The following is a 15,411-nucleotide window of genomic DNA, read 5'->3' as shown; positions in this document are numbered from 1 at the left end:
GAGTCAGGGAGGGCTGTCATTGGCGGGTTGATGCTTTTTTTTTAATGGGACAGATATTGTGCATGCATAACAAGCACTAATGTTTATGTTTATTATGTTTATGGAATTAAAAGAAGCTCATAGGTATAAAATGGGTTTTTTTGCATGTAGGATGTGTTAATCCCATTAATGCTCACTAGTAAAAGAGATTCTGGGGATGTCTGGAAAATCAGATGTCACTCAACTTTGTATACAATGTTTGACAATGTGGAAATTACTGTAAATATATCATTCTTTTTGTGATAGGTTTAATAAAGAAATAAAAAAAATTATCAAAGAAAACGCAGCAGAGTAGATCTTTATCTAACCAGCTCAACAAGGAGTTTGGATTAGAATCTTAATATTACATTGGTGTCTTCTATCCCGCTAATACCTTTCAGTTCTAGGCGGTTTACAAAAGAATTGGCCTGGACATTCCCAGGGAGATTATAAGGTTGATAGTTGGAAAATGCATTAGGATCTGGGGAGTCGGGAAGGTTTAGTTAGATCAATTGACAAATTACTTGAATAGCATGGTTTTCAATTCTTTCCTGAAGGTTTTGTAGTTGGGCATTGTGGTCTTCAGACTGGAACGGTGGTGGTCTAGCCTTGCTGCTTGGGTTGCTAATAGTCCGTCATATAGTGTTTTTTGCTTTGTATGCCTTTGACTGGGGGGTGGGTAAAGTGTGTCTGGTTGTGTTGTTCCTGATTAGGCGATTGTTTAGATAGGTTAATTCTATTAATCTCTAAATAACTGACAAGCACCAGAGAAACTGACCGCACCCTACAAATATACATATGCTAGCAGAGCAGTGAACTCTGGATTGGTATTTGCAATATGCCGAGCCCTGCACACTATGGATACAGCGTATGATATGTGAATGGAAAGAATGCACATTTCCATGTTACCTACACCGATTTCTAAAGGAAAAGACAGAGGGTCACTCTCAGAGCTCCATCCACCTAACTTGCAATAGATTGCATGTGACCTAAAATGACACAAAGGATCTGCCCCAAAACGGACCTCTCAAAGAGCTGCTCAAATCCCATCAGAATAACGTAACATAACATTGTGCTTATTAACCGTGTAACCGTGAGTTCAACGTGGTTTACAAAAGATTAAAACAGTAAACATACGGCCTCTTTTACAAAGCCGCACTAGTGGCTGCTGCGCAGCACCAGCCCCGAAGCCCTTTAAATCTCTATGGGCTTCGGGGCCCTTAGTGCGGCTTTGTAAAAGAGGCCGATAGTCTAGAACAGTGTTTTTAAACCTTTTTACACTTATGGACCGGCAGAAATAAAAGAATTATTCTGTGGACCAGCATCGGTCCGTGGACCGGCGGTTGAAGAACACAGGGATAAGTCAAGGGCCAGACCCCACCCATCTCTACCCAATCTTCACCCCAGACCCCGCCCCCATAATAGTACTAATTGCACCTTGCACTCATCTGGAAGCCTTCCCTCTGACGTTGCAACGTCAGAAAGAAGGCTTCCAGTTTAGGCGCAGGATGCCCATGGCTTTGTGCACTGAATCAGTTAGGAAGAGGGAGTTGGCTCGAAGATAACGCCGCATCGATTGCACCTTGGACCAGCGGTTGAAGAACACTGTTTTGGGCCTGATGCACGTGCTGGCCCTGTGGACCGGCAGGAAATTTCTGTGGACTGGCACTGGTCCATGGACTGGTAGTTGAAGAACACTGGTCTAGAAGACAGGAATAAATTAATTGACCAAGTACTTAGAAAAAAGATAAGTCTTCAACTGTTCTGAAATGTTTATAAGAGTAAGCTGTAAGCAACAATGGTCGGAATTCTTTGTCGTGGGAAGCTACAGTATGATTGGAAATTTTTTTTTTACTTTTGCAGCCCTGTGGAGGAGGAAAATTAAACAGAGCATCTCAAGAAGTGAAATAAATGGATAGGGCAACCTGCCGTGGTCTCCTTGTGCCAGGGCCGCACTGTGTCCATTGTCATGCTGGTGCAGATTTAAGATCCATGCTGATGGATAAATCTCTTCTCCTGAAGTCTCTGGCTGTCAGAATTCCTACAGCCGCCATGCTCCCGATAACTTTCCTGGGGCCGAGTCACAGAATAAACGTCAAGAGCTGAGGATTGAGCAGGATCCCTAATCACCCCGGTCCTGAGAGCATCCACGAGGGTGTTGATGATTCACTGGTCATTTAGGGAGTAATTGTATAAAGGATCTTCAAGCATAAAGAGCTATTTATTTATGTAAAGGGGCTCTCATAAAATTAACCCAGGGGCTCATGTAAAATGTATACATGGTGCCAAGATGGTGCACATTTTTTACGTGACTTGAATGTAGGAATATTTTGGAGCAGAGTACGGGCTGAATGCAGGCGGAGTTGCAATTTACTTGAGTAGTCATAAATGTCTGAAGCTTCAATCTAAGCTTGAGTTATACTGCTTTGCCTCTCATATTTTATAACGACATATAAGCAGGTCTGGGTCTGTATAAAATAAGTTAGAAATAAGTACCTGCTTTCGCACATAAGCAACCTGCTATAGAATTACCCTCCTTGTGTAACTGCTGGGTACCTCAACCAGCTTTTAAAGCTGCTTGAGAAAGAGTGGGAGTGGGATAGAGGCATGGAGGGCTACATGGTACAGTAAGGTGGGGGTGGGGGCAGACCGCCCCAGGCGTGTCTTGGTGGGGATAGGGTTACGAGACGTCCGGATTTCCCCAGAGGACATGTCCGGAGGTCTGGATGGCTTTTCGAAACCCAGCACTTTGTCCTGGTTTTGAAAAGACTCCCTCAAAATCGCCATCGGACAGGAGGGCATTGCAATGACATCATCGCTTTCCATGTGCGCACGCGTAGATGCTCCCCTGCCCGATCAGAGCAGGTAGCAGGGGGGCAGGGCTAGGATAGGACGGGCAGGGGTGGGCCTGGGGGGGGCGGGTCTAAGGGGGTCTGGATTTTCCAAACGGAAAATCTCGCAACCCTAGGTGGGGGCACCCGCACCTCTCCTCCTGCCATGCGTGCACCTTCAATTCCCCCTCACCGGACCTCTAGCTCTTCGCTGGCATGAGCAGTAGCTCCAACCTGTTGCTTGTGCCGGCCTCGACGCTCCCCTCTGGCGTTACTTCCAGGTCCCGCGCCGGACGCCTCCCACACCAGCCTTACTACCTCTTCTGCCGGACGCCTCCCACACTAGGTCAGCTGATGCCCTTCATAACCGGGCCTTCTGCGGCGGACTTGAGCGGACTGCTGGGCGCGATGGACCTCGGGTCTAACTCAGTGGAGGCATTGCTTATGTTCTTATGTGAATACTAGAGGTATTCACACTTTGCCCTTGTTCATCTGCCATTTTGATGCCTATTCCTTCCAGCCTCCCAAGTCCTCCCATAATTTCACACAGCCCACAGCAATTTAACAACTTTGAATTGTTTTGTGATATCTGATCATTTAATAAATATGTTAAATTGCCCTGGTCCCAGCACACTCTACTATTCACTTTCCTCCATTTAAAAAACTGATCATTTAAACCTACTCTCTGTTTTCTATCTATTAACAAGTTCCCAATTTACAAAGGAACATTAACTCCTTTCCCTTGGCTCAGCAGTCTCTCACGAGGGACTCTGTCAAAAGCTTTCTGAAAATATAAGTATACTACATTAATTGACTCACCTCTATTCACATGTTTATTCATGCCTTCAAAAATATGCAGCAAATTGGTGAGGCATAAAACTGTGTAGCTTAAGTGTAGCTACCAGTAAGCTTCATAATGCATCATCTATGATTTGAAAGAGTAAATAACTATCCCCTATTACACACCATTCGTGTCTTTATGAATTTCTGCTATATGACCTTTCAGTAGTCCTCTTAGATAAGGAAACCATTTTGATATACAGTATTGCCTCTGTATGTTTCCAAGTTCTGCTAGATATTGTGGAAGATGGAGTAAACCGATCCCACCCTGAGGGTCCCTGGTTTCATTCATCTCTAGAATTCTAAAAATTATCATATTATTTTCTTTCCATGTTACACTGGAGGCCAAGATCTCCCTGAGCCTGTGATTATTTAGAAACATAGAAACATAGAAATAGACGGCAGATAAGGGCCACGGCCCATCAAGTCTGCCCACTCCAGTGATCCTCGCTATCTATCTTTGCGGATAGATCCCACATGTCTATCCCATCTGGCCTTAAAATCCGCCACACTGGTGGCCTCAATAACCCGAAGTGGAAGACTATTCCAGCGATCAACCACCCTTTCAGTGAAGAAGAACTTCCTAGTGTCACTGTGCAGTTTCCCGCCCCTGATTTTCCATGAATGCCCCCTTGTTGCCGCGGGACCCTTGAAGAAGAAGATGTCTTCTTCCACCTTGATGCGGCCCGTGAGATATTTGAATGTCTCGATCATATCTCCCCTCTCTCGACGCTCCTCGAGTGAGTAGAGCTGCAAATTCCCCAACCGCTCCTCGTACGGGAGCTCCCTGAGTCCCGAGACCATCCTGGTGGCCATCCTCTGGACCGACTCCAGTCTCAGCACATCCTTGCGGTAATGCGGCCTCCAGAATTGCACACAGTACTCCAGGTGCGGTCTCACCATGGATCTATACAGTGGCATAATGACTTCAGGTTTACGGCTGATGAAACTCCTGCGTATGCAACCTATGATTTGCCTTGCTTTGGATGAAGCTTGCTCCACTTGGTTTGCCGACTTCATGTCTTCCCTGACAATCACTCCCAAGTCTCTTTCTGCTACAGTTCTTGTCAGGATCTCGCCATTTAGGGTGTAGATCTTGCATGGATTCTGGCTTCCCAGGTGCATGACTTTGCATTTTTTGGCATTGAAACTGAGTTGCCAGGACCTAGACCAGTGCTCCAGCAGAAGTAAGTCATGCACCATATCGTCTGTCAATTTGCAGCATAGGATTATCAAAATTTGTGTCTCTGCTCCAAGTGCCTCTAAAGCCTACTGATTCTGTGTAGGCTGCAGCAGCAGAAGACAACACAAATTCATCTCTCCCTGCTCTCTAAAAGAGCGTGACCTGTTAGTGCTAGACGAGTGGGCATCTTTTTCTTTCCCCAGCCTCAGGAGGAACATTGACTAATGGAACCCTTAAAGGTAGTCCCACTATCCTCTAGTATTCACAAAGCCTTAACTTCTTCTTTACAGGTCAACTGGAAACTGGGGAAAGCTGACAATCGCTCAAAAGAGCATGGCACCAAAACAGAGACGATAGGGCATCCTGATAGCAGAGTTGCAATAGAGACGACAGTAGACCAGGTGTCCTTAAATACAGAGCAGATAGATTTTAAAGTTTGCAAATTATCCATGTCATCTGCTGAGCAAGCTGTAAATAGAAATGACAAACACTGTTTGAAATGTCTGTATGCAAATGCCAGAAGGTTAAGAAACAAGATGGGAGAAATAGATATAATACACATCTCTGAAACCTGGTGGATAGAAGATAACCAATGGGACATTGTGATGCCAGGGTATAGCCTCAGCACCCTGGGGTTGTGGGTTCAAACCCACACTGCTCCTTGTGACCCTGGGCAAGTCACTTAATCCCCCCATTGCCCCAGATGCATTAGATAGATTGTGAGCCCACCGGGACAGAGATGGAAAAATGCTTGAGTACCTGAATAAATTCATGTAAACCGATCTGAGCTCCCCTGGGACAACGGTATAGAAAATTGAATAAATAAATAAATTATATTGCATTGATAGGGTGGATCAAATTGGTGGAGGCGTAGCATTATATGTTGAAAGACTTGAATCAAATAGAGTAAAAATTCTACAGGAACTAAAACATACCTTGGAATCCCTGAGTTGAAATTCCATGTGTAAAGGGGAAAAAGATAGTGATATGAGTGTACTACCATCTGCATGGCCAGGATGAACGAACACATGCTGAAATATTATCGGAAATTAGGGAGGTTAACAAACTGAGTAACACAATAATAATGAGTGATTTCAATTACCACTTCCCAAAAAGGAACTCTTCCAATTCTGAGCCATGGCTATCCTAAATACCACTTCCCAAAAAGGAACTCTTCCAATTCTGAGCCATGGCTATCCTAAATACCACTTCCCAAAAAGGAACTCTTCCAATTCTGAGCCATGGCTATCCTAAATACCACTTCCCAAAAAGGAACTCTTCCAATTCTGAGCCATGGCTATCCTAAATACCACTTCCCAAAAAGGAACTCTTCCAATTCTGAGCCATGGCTATCCTAAATACCACTTCCCAAAAAGGAACTCTTCCAATTCTGAGCCATGGCTATCCTAAATACCACTTCCCAAAAAGGAACTCTTCCAATTCTGAGCCATGGCTATCCTAAATACCACTTCCCAAAAAGGAACTCTTCCAATTCTGAGCCATGGCTATCCTAAATACCACTTCCCAAAAAGGAACTCTTCCAATTCTGAGCCATGGCTATCCTAAATACCACTTCCCAAAAAGGAACTCTTCCAATTCTGAGCCATGGCTATCCTAAATACCACTTCCCAAAAAGGAACTCTTCCAATTCTGAGCCATGGCTATCCTAAATACCACTTCCCAAAAAGGAACTCTTCCAATTCTGAGCCATGGCTATCCTAAATACCACTTTCCAAAAAGGAACTCTTCCAATTCTGAGCCATGGCTATCCTAAATACCACTTCCCAAGAAGGAAAGTGGTGTTTAGGGTAGCCACAGCTCAGAACTGGAAGAGTAGCCTGGGATTTTCAGAGATACAACATAATGAAATTTTGCAAGCTCCATCTTTAATGTCCACTGACAATAATGACGTTGCTGTTTCTAAATGGGAAGGGATTTTGGATATATAGTACATAATGCCCTTACCCGATTGGAACTCCATAGCGCTATATTAGTACAATATTGTAAGCAGGAAATCATTCTTCAGGGTTTGCAGTTTTTCCATGCACCTACAATGTTTAAAGAAGAAGAGGAATGTGTTACTCAATGAAACATGATTCTCAATCAATATTTGTTTGATTTAATGCTATTGTTGATTAAAAGATTACAGGTGCAGATTGTTAGTGAGAAGAAACATTGTGAGAAAGTAATTATGGCATGCAAGGAAGAGACTGATTTTGATGTCCAGTTTCTGGATCTGAAATTTAAAACTGATATATTCATGGTAGAGCATAGACTCCAGAAGATTTTTTTTTTAAATGTAGCATGATGAATGAGTTTATAAAGAAGGTTATGTATAGCCTTGGATGAAAAAAGAGCTAGAAGGTCAAAGTACCACTAAAGCATTGGGTTTCCCATGTACTTCATGAACAGACTAGAAGGGAAGAATCAAAAAACTCAGAGGGGGATCGAGGCTGACAAAGAGGAGGATGATGCTTTCAGGACAAGAGTTACAGTGAACAAGCTCCCAGCAGAGGCACAATCAGGAACATTGAGGAACAGCTGTTATCTAAAGGTCTTTCTTTTGTTTCTTACAGTACATTGGACCCCTCTCAATTTCAGATTGATTTGGATAAATTCATTCATAAATTACAGTTGAAGATATATTTCAGCTCAATGGGATCTTCCAGCTCCTCCATAGATTGTTTTGTGGTGAAACAGCCCTCCACCTGGACTCCTCCTAGGGTCCTTGATTCACTTTTGTCTACCTTTAAGACTCTAGTTTTACAAGATGTGACATGTTTCGAAACGGATGTTCCTTGGAAAAGCTTTAATCTTTCCAAGGAAGAATGTATGGCTTTGCAAGAATTACGAGTCAATACCTCAATAGCTATTCAACGCACAGATAAGGGAGGGGTCATTGTGCTTCAAGACCTTCAGGATTACAATGCAGAGATTTATCATTAATTAGCAGATGAGTCTGTTTATGTTCAGCTAGAGGAGGATCCCTCAGACTTAATTTTTCATAAAGTCATTGAGATTACAACCTTAAGCAAGAAACTGGGATTTTGGCTAAATCTGAATATCAATTGTTAAATTATTTGCATTACAAAATTCCAATTTTCTATACTTTACCTAAGATTCATAAGAATCTGTTGAACCCTCCAGGACACCCTATAATGTCTGCTTGGGACTCTTTATTGGAACGGATTTGTAAATATGTTGATCAGTTTTTACAGCCTATTCCTGAAACAGCTAAGTCTTATGTGAAAAATAGCACTCATATGGAGGAGGAAAAGAGTGAGAGAGAACAGAATACAAGAAAGGAGGTGAGGATCAGGGGAGGGGTGCAACTTACAAGAAAAAAAGAAGAGAGGTCACGCAGAAGATATAATGAAGGGCACAGAGAGTACTCGGGAAAGAAGATAAAGACAGAGTGTTCACAAGAGAAAATGTAAGGGAAAGAGAATAGAAAAGACAGCAGACGAGGGAGAGACTAGTGGGGGGGAGGGTGAAGTCAGTGCAGCAGAAGAGATTGAGCCTGGGCGGAAATGGAGAGAGGGTAGGAGGTGTTCAGAATGTGAGTGAAGGGAAAGAAATATAGCATAGGAGCAGGTGAGGGTTTGTCAGCAAGGGATACCGCTAGGATGAGGGGGAGGAACAAAGGAAGGGACTGCACAGGGGGAGATGAGAGCGTTATTTACTGTTATTTCCATGATGCAAGTTTTTTCTCCCTTCTTATTTTAATCACTTTTTAGATTATTTTGATAATGCTCATAAAATTGTTTGAATCTGAAATGAAAGGGTAAAGGAGTGAGAGCACAGGAGAAGGTTGGGGAATAGAATACGGATAGGAGGATAAATCCCAGGGAAACATCAAAAGAAGAAAAAAGGAGAAGAAAAGTGGGGAAAACATAAAGCAAACCAGAGATAAGCACAAGTTGAGAAAAGAGAAGATAGAGAAGGGCTATTGAAAGAGAGAGAGAGAGAGAGAGAGAGAGAGAGAGTGTGTGTGTGTGTGTGTGTGTGGTGTGTGTGTGTGTGGTGTGTGTGTATTTGTGTGTATGTGGTGGGTGGGTGTGTGAGTGTGTGTGTGTGTGTGTGCGTGTATATGTGTGTGTGGTGTGTGTGTGTGTGGTATGTGTGTATTTGTGGGTATGTGAGTGTGTGTGTGTGTGTCTGTCTGTGTGCTGTCTGTGTATTAATGAACTGCTTGATGCAAAAGCTCCAGGGATCTCATTAAGATGGCCTGCCTAGATCTCCAGCACAGAAAGAATTTACACAGTTTAAAAAGTTAAATTTGGTTCATTCAGAATTTTCCATAGTGTAATTGTCATTGCTGCATTAAACAGAGAGGACAGTTTGCACAGGGACTCTGATATTTTCTGGTAACAACAAAAAAAAAAAACATCTTAAATTATATAACTCTGGGGTACCAGCAAATTCCATGTTCTGAAATGAAGTTGCTAATGTTTTTTCACCATGGAGACTCCCTTGGACCTGTTATAAATTGCTCACTCGCTCACCGTGGGAGAACGTGTCCCAGATTCACTCACCTTATTCTGGCACTCCTTTCAGATTCACGTTGATTTACATACTGGACTGCTGATGAATAAATTTGCAAAATTTTAGAAAGACGCCCAAGCAGGCATGATTATTTTGTTGAGTTTTTAAGGTTGCTTTAGGAGTCCCGCTTGGCTGGCCTCGATCCTAAAATTGGGTATGATCTGAAAGCTCGCCCAAGAAAGCCAGTAGGTTCAGTTACACAAAAAGAACCAATCGCTGTGACACCTAGGGCTCTGCCGCGCACGCTAGCCGCTACCGCCTCCTTTTAAGCAGGCGGTAATTTTTAAGCTAGCGCCCGCGCTAATCTTATGCATGCGCTAAAAACGATAGCGCACCTTTGTAAAATGAGCCCCTAATGATGCCTACTGACAGATTAGGTTCTTACTTCGGTAATCTGGGTTCTGTTAGGATACACAGGCATCCATACTTGAGCTGTTAATTTAATTTCCCCTTCCCACGACCTGCAGAAGGATATTCCTTTAAGAACGTGAGAACTCCTCCCCTTCAGTTGGTACCAAAGAAATCGATCACCACTGAAACATAAGAAAAGAGAAGGAGAAGCACGGGAACTTCTCCTTAACCGGGTGCCTAGAATTAAGAGCTGGCAGGGAAAGCCGCAATCAGCTGATTGTGGCTCCGGAGCCAGCAGGGGAAGCCCCGATCAGCTGAGCCAGCAGCTTCCACTCTCTCCTCTGCTGGCTCCCGGCTGATCGCAGCTCTGGAGCCACCATCAGCTGAGTGGAGAGGAAGAATGGCGGCTGCAGACAGGAGGAGGATCTGTACCTAGCGATTGCTCTTCTGTGCAGGCACCAGACACAGATCCTTCCCTCTTTTACAGGACTACTCTGCACAAATAGCATGCATGTGATTTGCATTCTATTTGTGCATGCATTGCCCTGTAAAAGAAAATCACTACCACCCCAGTATTTTTTACCTGGTTGATGGACTATTGTGCATCTGGCCCTGAGTTACAGCATTCTGTAGGTCATGTTTGTGAGAGCCCTGCCATGCCATGTCCATTCTCTGCCCATGCTCCACCCCTGGCCATGCCCCCATGCAAATATATGCTATATAAGTCAAGCAGATACAGTAAAACCTTGGTTTACGAACATAATTCATTCTGAAAGCATGCTTTTAATCCAAAACACTCGTATATCAAAGCAAATTTCCCCATAAGAAATAATGGAAACTCAGATGATTCATTCTATAACCCAAAACATGTATAAGAGCATAAGAAGCGCCATCTCTGGAACAGACCCTAGGTCCATCAAGTCCGGCGATCCGCACACGCGGTGGCCCCGCCAGGTGTACCCTGGCATAGTTTTAGTCCCCGATATATCGCTCTAAGCTTCTCGTAAAGAGAAGTGCATCTAGCTTACCCTTACCCATGTCACTTCATGCCACTCATAAGGAGATATGCATCTAACTTACCCTTAAATCCTAGAATGGTGGATTCCGCAATTACCTCTTCTGGGAGAGCATTCCAGGTGTCCACCACTCGTTGTGTGAAGCAGAACTTCCTGATATTTGTCCTGAACTTGTCCCCCCTTAGCTTCAGCCCATGTCCTCTTGTCCGTGCCACATTGGACATTGTAAATAACGTTTTTTCCTGCTCTATTTTGTCGATTCCTTTCAATATTTTGAAAGTCTCGATCATATCCCCTCGCAGTCTCCTTTTCTCAAGGGAGAACAACCCCAGTCTCTTAAGTCTTTCCTCGTAATCCAGGTTCTCCATACCTTTCACCAGCTTTGTTGCTCGTCTCTGCACCCTCTCTAGCAGTTTTATATCCTTCGTTAGGTATGGAGACCAATGCTGGATGCAGTATTCCAAGTGCGGTCTGACCATCGCTCTATAAAGCGGCATTATAACTTTCTCCGATCTACTCGTATTGCAAGACCTCGCTCGTTTAGAACAGTCACTACACTCCCGCAGCGTCAGAGAGAGAACTTGTATTGCAAGACATTGCTTGTATATCAAGTTAAAATTGAATCAAATGTTTTGCTTGTCTTGCAAACACTTGCAAACCAAGTTATTTGCAATCCAAGGTTTTACTGTATTTGCAAAATCCTTGTATATATTTTATTCTATTGTGTTTACTTATTATTCGCCTTATACAAAGCAAAGCACAAGTAACAGACAGGTAATAAATATCATCACAAACATGAAACCATACAGAATACAATCTAAAAAACATAAAAACACAGGACAATTGACAGTTGACAGCAGTCACCGTCAGTATTCACAGCAATCCTCCCCACAACCACAACAGTCACCCACCCTTCATCCATATTTCATTTTATAAAAGAGGTGGCGTTTTAGCTGTCTTTTGAATGTCATTAGATTCCCTTGCTGCCGCATATATTGCGGAAGCCTGTTCTATTCCTCTGGACCAACACAGAAAAAAAAAAAACCCAACTCACTATAGTATTCCATGAGGGGCCACTGAAAAGTTCTCAGCCCAACCAACAAAGTTGGTACAGTCTTCATCGAGGGCTATACACTTAGGGCTCCTTTTATCAAGGTGCGGTAGGGGTTTAACATGAGGAATACTGAGCGTTAAACCACCTGCCGCGCTAGCCGCTGACGCCTCCATTGATGAGGCGTTAGTATTTTGGCTTGCCGTGGAGGTTAGCGCGTGATGAAATGTCCGACGTGCTAACTCCCGTAGCGCACCTTGATAAAAAGAGCCCTTAGGAGCTTACTCTATAAACGGCACCTAAATCGACCAGCACTTCAATAAATGGCGCTGGCCACATAGGCGATTCTATAAACACCTAGGCGAAGTTTATAGAGTCGTGGCTAACAGCACCTAAGGAAAAACATAGGTGCCTGAAATGTAGGCGGGGTGTTTTTTGGTTTTTTTGACCTACATTTCAGGTGCCTACGTTTTTAGAAAGCTCACGCTTAGCAACGCCTAACTCACACTCCGCTCATAGAAATGCCCACTTAAGTAGGCACCACTAAGAGGCATGCAATAGGCACTTATCTTTTATAGAATCAGATACTCCTACTTAGGGATACCAGATTTTACATCAGGCACTTGACATGGGAAAGTAGGTTCAATTACACAAAAAGAAAAAAACCCAGTCTTATCACCAATACTTGGTTACATCTCAACTCTTAAATTTTAATTCTCTAAATTTTATTAACTGGGGTAGGAAAAGCCTCAGAGTCCACTAGAGAAACTTTAATCTGGTGCAGTAACTACTACCAGCTCAGAGAGAACACCACTGGACCTTTTTTTATTAGAGCATAATGATTGGTTAGGTCCTATGATTGACTGAATATGGAAAGCCCATTTTCCTTCCTGTGATTGGTTCTGACCTCTCTACCAAGGTTTATAACTTTAAGCCGCCATTTGCAAATCAGCGTGAGATTCCTGAACTCTGTATGAAACGTGAGGAAATACTGGTAGGAGATGTTTAATGCTAGAATGGTCACAGTTCTGCACTATTTGATATTGTCTCATGTTGTTTTTCTGATAACTTGACATTAAAGGATAGCAGCGTGAAGAGCATTCCCCGACATAATGGTTTTAAAGTACCAGAAAACGCTGCAGCGTCGGCTGGACTTTTTGACTTCAGAAGCATGAAGAAGTTCATGAACTATGAGATCACTTGATGGAGCATATAAGGTAAGTGATTAGAGGGTTTTTTGTTTGTTTTGATATTTCCTTATTACTGGACATTAAAGGATGAAAAAATACAGCGTGGAGGCTTTTATGCCAATGACTGAAAGAGAGGGGACTTTTTGAGTACAGTTACTGCACCTAAATAAAGTTTCTCCGGTGGACTCTGAGGCTTTTCCTACCCCTGTTATTAAAAAGTTGGAGAATTAAAATTTAAGAATTGAAATGTAACTGAACAGCGGTGGCGATAAGATTGTTTTTTCACGGTGGTTGGTTCTTTTTGTGTAATTGAACCTACTTTTACATGTCAAGTGCATTTTCAGGTTAAGGAATACTAGGTCTTATGCACATGACCTTTACAGACTGCTGAAAAGGTCTCAGCTCAACCAAGAAGAGAATGATGTGGATATGGTTCAATCAATTTTGTTTCTGCAGATTGGCACTTAACGAAATAAGATAATATTCTTTTCAGCTACAGTGGCAAAGTAACGTTCAGAATTTAGGAAGTTGGTTGGGCTGAGAACTTTTTAGCTCCCCCCTCGTGAGCCAAGTATAGGACAATCAGGCCCTTGTGACATCACCGATAAGGTTGGCTCTTATTGGTGGAATGAGACATTATGACATCACAATCTCAGCTCTGGAAACTCTTCACATTACCAGGGGGGGGGCTGAAAAGTTCTCAGCCTAACCAAGATGAGAATGGCATGGATATGGTTCAATCAATGACTTGAAACAATGTCAAAATATAGAATTTCATTTCTGAAAATTGGCACTTAATGAAATTAGATATCACTCTTTATAGCTAGAGTGGCAAAATAACACTCAGAATTTAGGAAGTTAGTTGGTTGGGCAGAGGAAGAAAAACTAAAAGCATCTCCACTAATGAACTTATCTACTCCTACATTTAAACAAAATCTCTGAAAAAATATATCTTTTATAAAGCTGTGCGCATAGATTGTTGAGATAGCAATGGCACTAAAAAGTGCCAAAGCTCAAACAAAACCAAAAAAGAAAGGAAAAAGGTCACCTGAATAAAATAAAAATGCCAAAAAGTTTACATATAACTATACTCACTATATTTACATCACTAAGAGCCTGTTTTACAAAGACGCTCCAGCAGCTGAAGCGCGCTAACGGCCCCGAAGCCCATCGGGGCTGTTGCCGTGTGGCAGCCGCTAGCGCGGCTTTGTAAAACAGGCCCTAAATTTATATAAACCAGATTTGCATAGACAGGTCCTGGCCTATGCAACATAGGCACAATGGGCCTGATTCTGTAAAGAGTGCCTAGGTCAGGTGCCCTAATCACAGTTGCCTAGCAATGCCTAAAATTTGCACACAACTTAATTGTTTTTTAATGGGTTAAATGGCATGGAAATTGACCATGCCATTAAAAACCCATTAAAAAATAATATTTATAATTATCAATTTAGGTTGCATGCAGAATACCACACAGCACCTAGTGACACTTAAGTCGAGGCACCCTGTGACACCTAATGATGCCTACTGACAGATTAGATTCGTACTTCGGTAATCTAGGTTCTGTTAGGATACACAGGCATCCATATTTGAGCTGTTAATTTAATTTCCCCTTCCCACGAACTGCAGAAGTATATTCCTTTAAGAACTTGAGAACTCCTCCCCTTCTGCAGTGGAGTGCAGCACCCCTCCCCACCACCCCTCTCAGTTGGTACCAAAGAAATCGATTCCACTGAAACATAAGAAAAGAGAAGGAGAAGCATGGGAACTTCCATGGCAAGAAACATTCTGCTCTGTTCTGAAACTTTAAAAATAGAATGATCAATATTGAACAGTGAACAACAAATACTCACATGAATAACTCAGATCCAACCTGCTAAGGGCAGAAAGGAGGAGCAATGGGACCCTCCCAGGAGGAAAGAGAAAGAAACCCCCCCCCCCAATATCTGAAATGTATCTGTTGTTTATCTTAGATATTATAATAGAGATCCTGAGACAGACACTGGCAATGTCCAAGGCAGAAATCAGATGAATCAAAACAAGCTCACAGAGGGAGGGCAGTAAGGACTCCTGTGTATCCTAACAGAACCCATATTACCGAGGTAAGAACCTAATCTGTCATTCTGTTGCAGATACACAGGAGTCTATACTTGAGCTGATGTGCCAAAGCAGTGTCATATGTCTAGGGAGGGACAGATGATCTTATCTGCAGTACCAAGGACCCAAAGGCAGCATCCTCTCGAGCTGCCACATCTACTCTGTAGAACTTTGTAAAAGTGTGAAGAGTAGCCCAAGTAGCAGCTCTGTAGATCTCATCAGGCGAAACAGCTTGGGATTCCACCCAGGAGGTCGCTACACCTCTGGTGGAATGTGCTGCCAGGGAAATCGG

At 42.9% G+C, this 15,411-nt stretch overlaps 1 protein-coding gene across 2 annotated transcripts in view; it reads right to left on the bottom strand.

The window, feature by feature from the left end:
• GRM4 (glutamate metabotropic receptor 4) overlaps positions 1-9,641 on the bottom strand; it is a 227,936-nt gene extending 218,295 nt beyond the window's left edge. For both annotated transcript variants that reach the window (XM_033918406.1, XM_033918407.1), the window contains exons 1-2: positions 9,408-9,641; positions 6,838-6,920 (exon numbers count right to left, since the gene is read on the bottom strand). The gene's annotated coding sequence lies outside the window, so the exon portion shown is untranslated. The remainder of the gene's footprint in view (positions 1-6,837; positions 6,921-9,407) is intronic.
• Positions 9,642-15,411: the final 5,770 nt, after the last annotated feature.

Source organism: Geotrypetes seraphini, chromosome 13 (assembly GCF_902459505.1).
Source record: "Geotrypetes seraphini chromosome 13, aGeoSer1.1, whole genome shotgun sequence".
NCBI classification, from domain to species: Eukaryota; Metazoa; Chordata; class Amphibia; order Gymnophiona; family Dermophiidae; genus Geotrypetes; species Geotrypetes seraphini.
Note: the sequence above shows the minus strand (reverse complement) of the source record. Positions and strands in the feature narration are given on the sequence as shown.